The sequence below is a fragment of the Bos indicus x Bos taurus genome, chromosome 22, assembly GCF_003369695.1.
Source record: "Bos indicus x Bos taurus breed Angus x Brahman F1 hybrid chromosome 22, Bos_hybrid_MaternalHap_v2.0, whole genome shotgun sequence".
Classification (NCBI taxonomy): Eukaryota; Metazoa; Chordata; class Mammalia; order Artiodactyla; family Bovidae; genus Bos; species Bos indicus x Bos taurus.
This window is the reverse complement of record NC_040097.1, coordinates 13,011,149-13,024,308: the sequence shown is the minus strand read 5'-3', so window position 1 is coordinate 13,024,308 and position 13,160 is coordinate 13,011,149. Positions and strand designations below refer to the sequence as shown.

Genomic DNA, 13,160 nt, shown 5'->3' with positions numbered 1-13,160 from the left:
GGACCCCTGAGGAGTAAGGAATACTCCCTTCCCATGCCACCCTCCCTCCCAACACACACCTGCCCAGCTCGGGGCGGCCCCTGCCACCTACCCACAAAAGGCACCACCTGCTGACAGTCAAGGCGGGTGGTGGCAGCAGCAAAGCAAAGTGGGGCAGTGTTGGCCTAGGACCTCTGGGGTTGCAAATCCTGCCTGAGGGGAGCGCAAAGTCCAGGCCACATCAGTCCCGAGGGGTGACCGGAGGGAGGAGGACCCAGGAAGCCCAGGTAATGGAAGGGAAGGAACGAGAGAGACAGTGTGATGGCAGCAGGGAGCAGGGTTTGCCCCAGTAGGGTTACAACAGGGTGAGGGGGCTGGGCGTGGCAGAAGCTGCCAGGCAGGGCAGGCAGGCAGGCAGGCAGGCAGGCAGGCAGCAGTTCAGCTGGGAGGCTGGCTTCCCCAGATGGCCTTCCCAGACGGAAGCAAGTTAAAGAGGCTACAGGGGTTTCACAACCCAGGAAATGGGCTCAGCAAGAAAAGGAGGCGGGGGAGGGAAGGGCTAGCAAAGATCTTCCAAGGGCCTTCCCCTTGTGCCCGTGTCCCCAGCCCCCACATCCTGGGAGGAGGACCAGCCATGGTCCTAGGTCATGGGCAAGGCCCAGAGCAGGAGACATGTTCCCCCCACTCCAGGTCAGGACTAGCACCTTATCCCCCAGCTGAGACTCCAATCACTGTGGACTGTCCTCCTCTTCCCCAGTGACCCTTCCTGACTGTCACCACTCCCGGTCCCTCCCTGTTCCATTCTCACAGCTTGGAACCTCCTGGAGAAGGCCCGCCTCTCAGCCTGGCCCTGGCCTGCTCACCACCTCAAATCTTACCCCCTGGCCACTCTGTGAACACGTGCCTCCATCTGAAGCTCCCCTGTGCTTTTGCACACACTGTTTCCTCAGCCAGAATGTCCCCCTGAATTCCTACATATCCTTAAAGATCGCTCTGAAGTCCAGTCCTTTCTTCCCCGCTTTCCAGGAGGTCAGCAGCTCCTCCACCTCACAGGCCCTGGCAGGTTCCCCGGGTAGGTGTCTGGGATCACACTCAGCGGAGGACTTGGGCGTCTGCCTGGAGCTCAGCCTTCCCAGCTCCAGCCACACATCTGACTATCCTGGGGACACTAAACACCTCCACTGCAGGTCAACCCAGCCCTCGGACAAGAATCAGAGGAGAAGCTGGGGCAGCACAACTCAATTTTTTGCCATTGTCATTCCCTCAGAACCAATGAAAGACCTGGCTTTCCCCCGCAGGAACACCCGTGCCTAGGGACACAAGATTCTGCACATGATTGCGTGCTGGCTCTAGGGCTCCAACACCCAGCCTGGCCCCAGGTCACCCTCAGCCCTCCTCAGACCCAGCCAGTGGGCACCACAGTGACAAGACACACCAGGCCCATGGGACAGCCTGACAGAGGACATGCAAACAAGCATGTCATTATAGAGAAGGACATGACCACCGCTCGGGCAGTGAGAGGGGCTGGGGTGGAACGGGGGCCAAAGGGGCCTGTTGGTGGGAGGACGTCAGGAAGGGCCTCAACAGGGAAGATGCCCAGTGTGACACAGGGCCACCTAGCCAGAGGGTATGGAAGGGTTAGAGGGGCAGGTCTTGGGACACTGGCTGGTACTGGCTCATACTCACCCCTGCCGGCATGTATGGCGCATAGCACCTGGGTGGTATGGGCCTGAATCACTCAGCTGGCCCTAGGATTGGGGAGGCCCTGGGTTCAGCCAGAGGGAGGGCCCCAGGTACCCCTGAGGGAGGAACAAGAGCCCCTTCACAGCCAGACTGAGAACAAGGGGGCCTCTGTGAGGAGCCGGGCTGGGGGGTACGTCTGGGGCTTTCTCGGAATAACGTCACATGTGCACACATGGGCACACCCACCAAAGCAAACACAGCGTTACATGTGGGGAGCCCTGCTTGCAGTGAACACACCCTCACCCTTACACGGGCACAGCTGTAACCATAGGCACTCACACACTCCTATGACAACTGAGTAGCACAAACACTGAGAAACACACCCCCTGCAGCGGCTCTCACGTGTTGACAGACACCAGGCCCACACAGATCACACGGGACATTCACACCCTCATTCAACAGCACAGAGAGATCTGCATACACACAAGGTACACACCGGAACGGAGACGCTCCAGGCAGGCAGAGATCAACTCACAAGCCGGGAAGGACCCACATGTGCCTGACGAGGGGCCGCCACCAGAAAGTCCCAACGTGGCTTTTTCTGCTGCAGCCGCTGGGGCCCAGTGGCAGGGGACAGGGGAGGGAAGGGCCTGGATGTCAGGCGGGCTGGGTTTCCCCCACTGAGGGAGGTGGAGAAAGTCCCTCCCGCCCCGGGCGAAGTCCAAAGTGCACAGAGGAAGGAGTGGGCCGGTCAGGCTCCTCCCTGGGTAGCCTTCCTCCTTCTAAGAGGGGAGGTCCTTGGAGGATGGGAACAGGCTGGGGGTCACAGGTGCAGATACAGGCCTGGTGCACAGAAGAAGGGCCGGTGCTCCTGTGTAGGTGGAGCAGCTGTGCAGGCACCCCATTCAGGACCTCCAGACTCACTGGGAAGAAACTGACAAGGAGATAGTGGGTAATTCACCCAAAACCATGAACTCAATGGGGTGGTCCCCAGAGCGACAGAGAGGAGACCTCTGTTTCCAGCCCCAGAACTGCGTGTCTGGCTTTGAGGGAGACAAGGGCCAGTGCTAGATGGAGGGAATGGCTCCTCTGCCAGCCCCCAGAGACCACTCCCCAGCCCTCTCTCAGTGCACCTCTTCCTAGAGTCCCTGTGGTTTTCCTGGTTGTCGACAGTAGCCTTTGTGTTCAGAAGGAGAGATGGCCATCTAAGGCTTTTGCCTCCATCTCTTCCCTGGTGGCTCAGATGGTAAAGAATCCACCTGCAATGTGGGAGACCTGAGTCCCATCCCTGGGTTGGGAAGATCCCCTGGAGAAGGGCATGGCAACCCACTCCAGTATTCTTGCCTGGAGAATTCCACAGATAGAGGAGCCTGGTGGCTGCAGTCCATGGGGTCCTAAAGAGTTGGACACAACTGAGCGACTAAGCACAGCAGAGCACCAGGAGTCGAGCAGGGCCCCGAGGATGCCTCCCCACTTTAGTGATGGGGAGCAAGCTGGAGGGAGGCAGGACTGCGGTGTGCCATCCCATGGCAGGCACTGAACAGAAGAAGTGGAGAGCAGGGGCTGGGTGTGGGCTGGGTTAGGCTGGCAAGTCTAGTTCAGGCCATGTCTGCCCTGGGCGCCCTGTGACCTTGGTCCAGGCGCTCTGGCACTGTCTGTGAAGGGCGTGATCGTGGCCTGCCCGGGAGGCGGTGCTGAGTGTGAGAGCTGTGGTGGCATCCTTGTCAGGCCTGTCATCCTCGCACCAGGTCCTTGCCCCACCGCCCCTTTCCAGCTGTCCTATAGTCACAGGGGCCTCCAAACTTCCTTGGATCAGTGGGGAAAGGGGTTCTCTAGAGCCACACAGCCCCGTGATCCCCTGCTCTGCTGCTCTGAGAAGAGCCCAGGCTGGGCAAAGGTAGCTGAGTCCACTAGCAGACCCCAGGCTAGCTACTGTCTCTCAGGACCTCAGTCCCCCTGTCTTGACAATGGACACCTCTCAGCTTTCTCCAGCTCTGACACTGAACGACCCTGCAATTCTCCTCCTGTCTCCCCGACCCCCGCATCCCAGCCCCGACAGCCTGCCCCTAGCGGACAGGGACCTTGGCCCGTCCTGTTCCAGCCCCAGGCCTTGGCGACTGGCTACTCCAGTGCACCTGTTTACCCAACACAGCCACAGACATGATCCAAAGCTTCCGGGGCTGTTGTGAAAACAGTGGCTCAGCCACCACAAGCCTGCCCTCATGGGCACCTTGGCAGGGACCTTCGAGGGACAGGCATCCCAGTCCTATAACCAGGGCCTCTTGGACTTGCCCACCAAAGGCCTGCTGAACTCTCTCCTCCCCTCAGTCCCGGCTTTACGTGCTACGTCTCGAGTTTCCGCTCTCAGCCCAGACCCTCCTGAACTGTAATATCCCCAACTCCACCATCTGGAGGTGCTCAAATACGTCCAAACACCTTCCCCATACAAGTGCCCTGGTCTCCTAGCAGCAACAGCACTCAGGTCAGACACCTGGGGGTCGTTTCCACCCTCCCCTTCCTCCCCCTACAGCAAGGCTATCACTTTTGCCTCCTATCTGTCCTGAAGTCCTCTCTTCTCTCCGTCACCACCCCATCCCAGCACCATCGCCTTCCCCAGGCCTGCACCAGCCTGCTCACTGCCCTCCAACCTCTGCTCTAACCTCCAAGGTCCCTCTGCCGCAGTGACTAGAGAGATCTCCTAAGATCGTGCAGCAGATCTTGTCACGCCTTGTTTAAGGCCCAGTTTTCCCAGGCCCCTTTCCCTGAGCTCCTGGCCATACCCCACCCTGCTCCTCAGCCCCAACCCCGGCAAGCCACTTTTGGTCCCCTAAACATCCACATTCCTTTCTGCTCAGGAGCCTCCGAACTCACTGTTTCGTCTTCCTGCTCCTCTCCCAAAACACACACTGGCTCTTTCTCATCATTCAGGTCTCTGATGCACTCCTGGATCTGCCCATTTCACAGATGGGATGACTGAGCCTTCAAGCAGCCTAGTCCCTGGCTTCAGTACACAGCCAGTAAATATCAAGCAAGGATTTGAAGTCAGATCTGTCGACGCCTGCAGAAGTCTTGCTCCTAAACCTTCAGGAGACCCTTACTTACACTCCCAGCCCAGGCCCCTGCCCTTCTCCACCCTCCAGGCTTCTGACCTCTGCCTACTGCAATGTCATCATTACCACTCAACACTTGAGGCCCCCAGCCCCTTACCACTCGCTAGCGAAAGCCGAAGCTCAGCAACCCCTTCACAGGGCTGACCTTCTGCGTGTCCCTGGGACAGGCAGGGTCCTGCCACCAGCTGCCACCTGGTGAGGATGTGTGCATGAATGTGTGTGAGGGGATCTCCAGCTCTCCCCACCCCTCCAGGCTCCATCAGTCCCCATGTCCGCCTCCTTCCCCAGACCAAAGACCGACTTCAAGAGTCCCAAGTGGAGATAGGCTGGCAGCAGGGCTCAGCAGCCACTCCCACACCAGCAGCCTCAGCTTTTCCAAGCCCCATGTCCCGCAGGGGGCCAGAGCAGGGGAGAGGTCTGGGGGAGGCCTGTGGGGGCAGCAGGCAGCTGTGCCTGCCTTTCCCTTCCCTGCATCCATTTGTCAGGAGATCTGTTTTTCTCCTTTTGAAAGGGAGTGAGGGGGAGAAGAGCAGGAGAGGGCTGGGCCGTTGAGTGGGCACAGCTGCTCCACCCTGGAGTTCTTCTCCTAGGAGGACCCAGAACAGATTGAAACAACAGAACCCTCCCCATCCTGCAGCGTTACCACTGGAGGCAGAATCGGTGGCTTCTCAGTCAGGCTCCGCAGCCACTTGGCCCTGTGATACTGGGCCTGTGCCCAGGCCATCAGCCGATAATAATCCCATCATCAGTACCACTTGCTGTTCTTCAAACAGTTACCACGAACCGGGAGCTGCATGCTTTATATAACTACAGTTTCTACTTCTTCATGGAGAAGGAAATGACAACCCACTCCAGTATTCTTGCCTGGGAAATCCCATGGACAGAGGAGCCTGGCGGGCTACCATCCGTGGAGGTGCAAAGAACCGGACACAACTTGGCGACTAAACCACTGCTACTCCTTAAACATGAACAGCGTGCCAGGCACAGTGCTGGCTACTTTGCATATATCATCTGTTGTTTCCAGCACAACCCAGTAAAGGTGGATGCCGTTGTGGTCTGAGGTGTCAGAGGGGGACACTGAGTCACTGGGAGTCAAAGCCACTTGCCCAGGTCCATTCATATAGTGCTTAGGGCTGCCTAATCCCAGAGATGCAGCCCAGCATCTCTCACACACAAGGTGCCCTTCCTGCCAGAGCTTGTGCTCTGAGCCGCGGCTTACAGCTTGGAGGAAAGGAGGAGCTGGGGTCATGGTGGCTGCGGGGGACTCTGTGGCCTCAGCACCCCCATTCCCCTCCTTGAGTCTCCATCCTGGGCTGGCCAGCCGTGGCCGAGGAAAGCCCGATCGGTCGACCTAACCCACTGTCCAGACACTGTTCTCCTCGGGGGCCAGGCTGGGGCGGAGCGAGCCGCAGATGGAGAGCTGGTCAGTCCCACTTTAAAACCACTTCCTGGGCAGCCCAGAGGAAGTGGGCCTCCGGAAACACCTCAGACGGTTTCTCCTTGGGCCCGGGCCTTGGAAAGTGCACAGACTGCCCCGGGAGAAGTCCCCTGCCTGCCTCCCAGTCCCCGGGGCCCAGCAACTCTGCCTGTACCAGGCGTGGACACTGCAGGGCACAGACAAGCTGATAGAATCGCCCACCCGCCTGTGAGCACCTTGGGCCCATGACCACAGACAGCCCACTTCCTCCTCTGTGGCAGCAGCCACAAACGGCACAGCTGACATGGCTCCTCCCCCGCACTCATCCCCCCTCCCCCCGCAACGTCAAGCCCGGTCAGCCTGGGGGCCTGGCCCAGGCGGGATAACTGGTAAATGTCTGGGCAAAGCTCACCTCCAAGGGTGGCGCTGTCCCCTGGAGTGCCTGTGGTCACAGTTACACCTCAAACCTCACCTTCAGTGCCAGATTCAGGCTGAGCTGTGACGCTGACCAAGGACCGCCGCCCCCACCCCTTTCTGACCCAGAATGGGCACAGTGTGGTATGTGTGGGCAGGCGTCTGAGTGCACGGATGACTGGGTGAGCGGGTGAGCGTCTGTGTGCGTGTTTGAGCGTGCCTGCCAGTGAGTGCATGTGAACACCTGTGTTCATGTGTGCGCATGTGTGGTGCGTGTGCAGGCACTCGCGGGTTTGCGGGTATGGGGGCAGAGTGCAGCTCAGCTTCTGTATCCCTGTGTGTGTTTATATGCCTATGCTAGTGAGGTAGGTGACCTCTGAGAGCAGAAAGGAGGCTGGCTTCAAGGTTAATTAATTGGACTTCTTAGGGAATGAGGCTCAGTGGTGGGCGGGAATGGCCCCCTGACCTCACATAGCAGAGTTCCCCAGCCAACCAAGGACACGTCACTCCCTTCCCACCAAGTTTGAGGAAAGGTTGAATAAACAGAAGACCCAGCATAGACCCTGCCCTTGTTTAGCCCCCACTCCCACTCCAGGAGCCAGGGCCCTGATGTCCTGCCCTCCCTCCAAGGGGGACCCCAGCCCCCACCGTCTTTTCACCCTCAAGATCTGTAGGTGCCACAGCCAAGGGGGTGGGACTGAGGGGTTGATCTGGGAGGATTCTTTGAAGGAAAGAACATCTTTGCCACCCTCAGCAGCCCCCAGTGCCCCCAAGAATCCTGTTCACTGGACTCTGGACACCCAAAGGGTAACTTTCACTTCTGTACTGTAATGCAGGTGGAAGGGGGCAAGTGTGACCCAAAGGAGGGAACTTTGAGCTTTATAAGGCACCTGATAGAGTACAGCCTTCCCGGCATTCCACAGAGAGTTCCAGCGCACCCTGAATCTGGGGGCTGCAGACGGGGACTTCAGGGCTCTCCTCTGGCCCCAGAAAGGCCAGGGTGAACTGGGTATGTGGAAGAGAGTTTGGTTGTGCCAGGAGCTGGGAGACCTTGTGTCCAACCCCTAGAAGGCCCAGGGCAAACCTCAGTTTCCCTGTGTGACGATGAGGACGGCCTGAGGCAGAGAAAGGGACCATGGAAAGCGGATACATCCGCTCTCACTCTGGCTCAAACAACGCCTCCTCCCTGCCCGGCCAGCAGTGTCACCACTCCTGGCACCCAATCACCGGTGGCCCCCGGTCTCTGAGCTTCAAGGCCAAAGCCTTCCCTGGGTCAGAAGCCACTTCACAGCAGGGAGCTCTCAGGGCCAGAGTGAACTGCTACCCTCCCTGGGCACCCAGACCCCACACACAGACTAAGGACTCTGTGTGCGCGCCACCGCCCACCTCCACAACCCCATACCGACTCCAGGGCCAGGGCAGAAGGGGAGAAGCCCAAAGTGGAAGGCCATCCCTGTACACTGTCCATCTGTCCACCTGCCTAAAAGGACCCAGTCTTACCTGAGGCTCCCAGATCCCCGCAGCCTCTAGTCCTGGCTGCCGCGGCCACCACTGCCACACAAGCACCACCAGAAGTAGGCCTGTGCCCTCACCTGGGCCAGTCCCCGGCAGATCTGCAAGAGCAAGAGAAAACAGCTGAGCCGGTAGGCACCACCAAACAGGCTTTCCCCATCTGTCAGCCCCAGCATGGCCGACACAGGCCTGGGTCAGCCTCGTCTGGTTCTGAGACCTTGGCCTCTTTGGGCCTGGCTGTCTCTTCTGTGAAGTGGGGTATTGGGGTCATCTTTTCCAGGGCACCGGCTATGTGTCTACTCCATGCTAGGGGTCGGAAGACTATGTCTTAGCCCTTGGAGCATTTCCGGGTTACAGACACAGCAAAAAAGCTGTCCCCAGTCCTCTCATCTTCAAGAGCCTGCCCTGTGGGCTTGGAGGCCTACGGTTCAATCAGGGACCACTGCTTTATGGCCCGGGGCAATTCCTCTGAGCCTCAGTTTGTCTCATCTCTGAAGTGGGGCAATGTCTCAAGTGGTTGTGAGGTTCCAGTGATGTGGTGTGCCAGCTGCTGTACTGAACTCACTGGAGTGCCAAACGAATAATGACACTTCTTCATTCTTTGTTTTGTACCTTCTAGTTCAGGTGATTCTCTCACTACTGTTGTGCCCATTATACAGCTTTAAAAACAGAGGCCCAGGGAGATCCTAGAAGGAAGTAACAGCAAAGGCAGCAGGATACCCCAGGTCTTCTGGCTGAAAGGTCTAAGCACTTTCTCTGCAGGCCAGTCCACGTCTCCACAGAAGATTCTCTTTCCCAGATGTGAGCCCCTCCTCCCACTGAAGACCCCCATCACCACTCCCTTGGGACCGAGGCACCCTCGAGTTTTATCTTTTTGTCTGCACTTCAAGTTATTTCTAATTTTAAACTCCAATTAGCTGTGCCAGCTAAACGGTGTCAGTGCCCTGCGGTCACAACTCCAAATCACCTCCACCAGCACCATTTCTGCTGCTGAGACTGGTGGAGGGTATCATGTGGGCTGGCCTCAACAGGGCTGGATGCAGGTAGGGTCTCTGTCAGCCATCTTCCCTCCAAGCGGATGGGAGGGGGCAAGAGCTACATCACAGGCAGGAAGTTGGGTTGGGGCTATCTGGGTTTTTAGCAGCTCCAGCTCCCAGGAGAATGGGGACCATACAGTTCGGAGGGGCTTCCCTGGCGGCTCAGTTTTAAAGAATCGACCTGCTAATGCAGGAGACACAGGTTCAATCCCCGGGTGGGGGGAGAGTCCCCTGGAGAAGGAAATGGCAACCCACTCCATTTTTCTTGCTTGGGAAATCCCATGGACAGAGGAGACTGGAGGGCTACAGTCTATGGGGTCGCAAGAGTCGGACATGACTTAGTGACTAAACAACAACAATGATGATGATGACAACATTTGAGGGCAGGTAAGTGTTCACCAAACAAGACTTAGCATCTGCCGAGCTTTCACTATGGACCAAGGCTGGAGGACCTCTGGTCCTCACAACTTTGTCCACTCTGCAGATAAATAAGGAAACCGCCTTAGAGAGGCCTAGTTCCCAGCTCTTGTTCTTAAAAGGCACAGTGAGTATTTAAGCTTAAATCTTTCTTGGGTCAAGCCCAAGGTCTTGCTCACAACACTGTGACTTAGGGTGTCTGTGAACTTGAGAGAGTGGAGGAAGGTGAGAGATGGAGGGTTTTCCCCATCTTCCCAGGAGCCAGCGCTGGGCTTGAGTGTGTCACATGCACATCCACAACCTCATGACCTCCCACATGTACATACACACGTGCGCGCGCACACACAAGGGCTCTTACCTTCCCTCTCAGCACTGCCACCCCAGGGCACAGGCAACATACACCTTGTTGCACCTCCTTCTGCTATGACACCCACGCCCAAGCACTCTCGGTTCCCCACAATCACAGTGACTCCCCAAGCACACATCCGCACAATTTCATAGAGTCACAGTGTGAGTCTCCCACCAGCCATTCGCTTAGCCTCGCCCCCAGCCAAACTCCTGTCACACGCCAGATCCCTCCTACCACCCTACAGCCAAATACAACTGTCCAAACACCTCCACATCTCTCTCTCTCACGCACACACACACACAAGTACAACTGCCCTCTATTGGCTTGTCCACCACACCCCAGCTCAGTCCACAGCAGGAACGAGGAAACCCAAGGGACCAGTCACCTCCCTCAGTGACCAGGTCAGCCTGGTCACAGCAGCTCAGTGCAGAGAACATGTAAGTGCGTGCGCGTGCACACACACACACACGAGCCTGGGGGGCTGACACCAACACTAATGGCTGTATGTGGGTCACTATGACGTACCCAGTGTGCAACACAGGACCCTCCAGGCACATGGGCACACATCCCAACACATAGAGGGGAGTCTGGTGACAAAAACCAGTCCATACATAGCTGCAAAGAGCACAAAGAGCTTCAGGACACCCAAACAAACATACACGCATACACACAGGCAAGTCACACATGTTTAAAAGGACACACAGGGGCAAGTCCCAGACCTGGGGGCAAACAATACACAAGGAGACACAGATATACAACATACCTATGTGATAGGTACAGGCAACTGAGCACAAGAAGACAAGGTCCAGGCGCATAGTGTAGGGGCCAGAAGAGAAAGGAATGTCACTACTCCAAATCTACTCACTCCAAATCCTTCTCACCGGGTTCAAGTGGGGGGCTCAGTGGGCTCTCCCCTCCCTGACAAGGACAAACAGAGGAGTTGGGGAAGTGGGGCAATTCTATCGCCTGACCTCTCTTCTCCTCCACCCCTTCCCCTCTCCTGGCTGGGCCCCTACAGGGGAAGCATCTGGATTGGGAAGGGACCACCAGAGGAGGGGGAGCAGGGAATGGCATGGGGGGGATGGTGGAGACTGGAGCCACGCCCAGCCCGGAGACAGATGGGGAGAAAGACACAGAGACTGAAAGAAGAGAGCAAGCGAAGAGGAGGCGCCGCGGCGGCTGGGCCGGGCAGGGTCCCAGGGGCGGGAGGCGAGGCCCAGTGGAGAGCCTGGTTTCAGCCCCGTGGTAAAAAAAAGAGAGGCGGCGGACAGGCAGGGGGCGGCGAGCGGGGGCCGGGGGCGCAGCTCCCACAGGACAGGATCTAGAGGGTGGCCGGAGGCAGGGTCGGATGGGGTGATGGGGAGCCAGGAGGGCAAAGGGCAGACAGATGGGGACCAGGGAGAGGCGGGCGTGGAACACTGAGGGAGTGGGGACGGATGGACGGACAGAGAGCTCGAGAAATTTGGAACAGATGAGAGGACCCTCAGAGGCGCTGGAGACACGAGTAGAGAGGGGCCGAGAGCAGACGGATGAGAGCCCCTCGGCCTCCACCGCTGGACAAAGGGCCAGACTGACCGACAGGGTTACGGAGGCACCGGCGGGTCTCGGAGCTCGGCGGGACTTTCGCCGGCCGCAGCTCAGTTTCTTAGTTTCGGAAACGGGAACCGGAGCGGGGAGGGGAAGGGAGGAGCGGCGCGCCCTCGGGGCAGCCTGATCCTACGGCCCGATCTTACGGCCCGGCACGCACTCACCTCCGGGCGCAGGGCCAGGCGCCAGGGGTCGCGGTGGCTGGGGTCCGGCTCGCGGCGCGGCTCCCGGGAGCGCTCGCGGAGAAGGGGTCGGTGCGCGCCAGACCCGGACGGGCCCGGCGGCCGGTGAGTTACCACCCGGGCCTCGGCGCGGCGGGCGAACGCCGGGGGTCGCTCAAGAGATCCCAGGTCCGCCGCCTCCCGCTCCCGCGCAGCGGCACACGGAAGTGCAAGGGGGCGGGGCGGCGCGACCTCACCCAGGTGCCGGCCCCAGTCTCGGCCCGCCCCCGCCCTGGGCCCGCCCCTCCGAGGCCCCGCCTACGCCGGCCACCCCCGGGGGTCCAGCAGCTCGGCTTCCCCAGGCCCGCCCCTCAGTGTCTGGGCCTCTCCGCCGGCCCGAGCACCCCTCGCCCCACTTAGGGCACGAACGGGCCCTCAGAAGGGGCCTCATTTTACTGAGGGCGCGGAGGCCCCGGGGGCCCTTTCCCCACCCTACGCCCCGCACACGGAGCCCGGGAGGCGACGGCGGGGGTTCCCCAGTTCCCAGCGCTGGCGCCCGGGACTCCCTGCCCGCCAGCTGGCCCTCCTCGCCGGGCCTTCGCTCTTTCTCTTCCTGTTGGCTGGAGTGCGGACGCAGCCGGGCTCGGTGCCCGCCGCCAGGCCGGCTAGTCCCGGCTCTGTGCCCGGAGACGAATGGGAAGACTCCAGGGCGGGAGGCTCTAGTCGGTCCACGGGTGCTGGTCAAGCGATTCTAAGAGCGACTCCTACCCTGATCCATGAATATTCCTCCCCCCTGCCCCTGCTTTTCAGAGTTCCCCATCGCCTCTGGGAGGCTCCTGAGCTTCCTTTCTAGACTTAGAACTTGATTATCTGGCATAACTCATTCATTCATTCACTGAGTACCCTCTGGGCTTCAAGTCTGGAGAGAGAGAAAGGCCCAGGGAATCCATTCCTTTGCCCCAAGTATCAGAAAACCATTCCATAACGATTCCATACTCCAAAGAAATGTCAGTTTCCAGAGGAAAAGAAGAGGGTTCCAGTTCCAGACCTATCCTCCTGGGGGACCACCTAGAGGTCATGCGGACAGTCTGGACAGCTCTTTCCAGCTGAGGCATAAGGGATGAAAATGGGAGACAATCCCCGAGGAGGCCTGAGCTGATCAAGGGGCCCATGGCCAAAACAGGCCATGGCCAGGACATTAGTCTTCTCAAGGAGCGAGTGCTGGCAGCTATTAGAATGGAATGGGCTTGTGGAGGAAATGGATGGGATATAGTGGCTGAGGAGAAGAGAAGGGCTGGATAGGGCCAGAAGAGCTGCCATGTTGCTCAGGTGGGAGGACCCTAGGTTGGGGAAGATGGGTGGGAAGAAGGGTCCAGACCTTCTGGGTTACAGGGCTGTGGGGATGGCGGGGGAGGGGTTGTCTAATGACACCTCCAGGGATGCAGAGCCCTGGCCAAGATGGGAATCTGAAACTGTGTGTGTGTGTGTGGCAGG

At 58.9% G+C, this 13,160-nt stretch overlaps 1 protein-coding gene across 7 annotated transcripts in view; it reads right to left on the bottom strand.

Annotated features, from left to right (window-relative positions):
- Positions 1-11,890, bottom strand: part of PRKCD (protein kinase C delta) — a 34,349-nt gene extending 22,459 nt beyond the window's left edge. For 2 of the 7 annotated variants that reach the window (XM_027522806.1, XM_027522809.1), the window contains exons 1-2: positions 11,670-11,890; positions 8,104-8,216 (exon numbers count right to left, since the gene is read on the bottom strand). The gene's annotated coding sequence lies outside the window, so the exon portion shown is untranslated. Of the gene's footprint in view, positions 1-2,158; positions 2,256-8,103; positions 8,217-11,669 lie in introns of those variants that run through there. The other 5 variants (XM_027522804.1, XM_027522807.1, XM_027522808.1 and 2 more) reach the window with 3 other exon arrangements.
- Between the last annotated feature and the right edge of the window lie 1,270 nt (positions 11,891-13,160).